Here is a 2024-nt window from a genome sequence, read left to right as displayed (position 1 = left end):
AGCAGGAATATTTCTGTGGATAGTCAGAGGAATTTTTTACAAATTAATAACTTGGAATTTCAGTTTGCCCTGTATTCTCCAAATTTCTCCAAGGTTACATACTGTCAGGTTGGAGCACTATCTCTGACTATGTCTGAGAAAGCAGGAGGCAGGACACTGAATCTGTCTGAAAAAGCAGATCAGGTGCTGTCTCCAAGTCACTCCCATTCATTATGGCAGAAGGATTTCTGACCTGGGGAAACAGGCATTTCTTGTTGCTGCTGAGCTCATTTTCTCAGCATGTGCATGATAAGCAGGAAAGCAGATGAACTCTTAAGAAACAAAGATACTTTTTTAATGCAAATGTTTCCAGTAAGTCAGAATAAGGATAGGGAAACATGGAAAATATAGGCTATATAAGCAGAATTGTTCTTACACAAAGAAACATTTAGTGAGACTTTCCATAAGGCAGCTGCAGCCCTGTGAAGTCAGCAGAATTGTAAAATGACAACATTCAGTGTTTATTGTTTATAATTAGTGACTTATCTCTCCACTTTGACTTCAGTGGCCATATTACTATGTAGGAACCCAGCTCAATTATCCTCATTTATTGATATTTTGAAATCTATCTTCTCCTAGACATTATAATTCAAAATGGCTTTGTGTGTGTGTGTGTGTGTGTATATTTAAAGGTGACAATATTATGGGTAGGATACATAAAATTTAACAATAACAGCCCTTTCCTAAAAGTGTAGCTAAACTTTTTCTGGAATGAAAGTTTCTTGTTCATTATATTTTTAAAGAATAGATTACATTACATTGCATAGCTTCTCAGTGATGTGAAATGCAGAACTGAGCATGGGCTCCAGTAGAAAGCCAAGTTAGCCTGGCAATTAAAGACTACACATGAAGAAACATCTGGACCTCTTTGGCAGAGAGAAAGAGCCCAGAAAGTGCTCATAGTTATGGGAAAAGGGCACTTTAGAGTGGGACACCATGTCAAGCTGAGATGGCTCAGCCCCAGAGATGAGGCACAATGTGTGACACTCTGCCCAAGGCTGTAGGTCCCATCCCAAGCTGGGAAGCCCCATTGTGACAAAGGTCCGACACTGCTGCCAGGAGAATACTCAGCAAAACAGCTTTGTTTTATACAAAGCTCTACTTTTGAGTCTTTTTTGTTTTACTTCAGAATGCTTTAAACCCTAAAATTTAAAAACTCCCTATGAAATGGAACAGCTGGGAGAAATGCTTTGCAACACGAGCAAGCTGTCTTATCTCAATAAAAATGAGCTGTATTCTGGTTTTGACCTTTATAACCTCTTGCCATAGGAAACCACACCATGCTGAGAAAAATGACTTCATAGCTAAAAAGAGAATTAATTTCTCTTCTGAAGTATCAAAATAGGTTGAGGATGGGAGGTTTGGTTCTTCTTGTCACTATTTTTTTACCCACCCAGAAAGTCAGGTTCTGACCATTAGAAAATCCTTTCTGGGGTGATGATGTGGGGCTGGGATTGGAAGGCTTTGCTGGCTGGATGCCCTGTCTGGGTGGTGGGACTTTCTGCCACGCACCATGCAGACCTCCCCACCTGACACTGAACATCATGGAGCAGCTCTGCTCCTTTTCCCTGGGCTTAGTTAGAAAACACCTGAGATAGTGTGTGATGAAAGGCCATGATCTTGTGACAGATAGATCATTATTGCAAAAACTAATTACCCTTTGCTGATTCCTGAACAATGAGATTAGCATCAATGAGGCTGGGGAAATTTATCTGAATGAGAAGGGACACAAAAGACAAACAATGGAAATTAAATCCCTTGGTTAAACAGAGCAATGGGTCACTCCTCCAGAGGCAGAGTGAAGCCAGGATGCTTCCCCTGCCTCCCTGCTGCAGGAAGAGCTGGGAAGGAGAGAGTGACAAGCTACAGCCCCTATGGCAGGGGTACTGTATAGGCAGGACCCTGAACAGCTGCCCAGACTGGGCTGAGCTGCACGTGCTGTACCCTGGCCACAGGCATGACTTGGGAACAGCCCAGCAGCTCTG

Source organism: Geospiza fortis, unplaced genomic scaffold, assembly GCF_000277835.1.
Source record: "Geospiza fortis unplaced genomic scaffold, GeoFor_1.0 scaffold403, whole genome shotgun sequence".
NCBI classification, from domain to species: Eukaryota; Metazoa; Chordata; class Aves; order Passeriformes; family Thraupidae; genus Geospiza; species Geospiza fortis.
Note: the sequence above shows the minus strand (reverse complement) of the source record.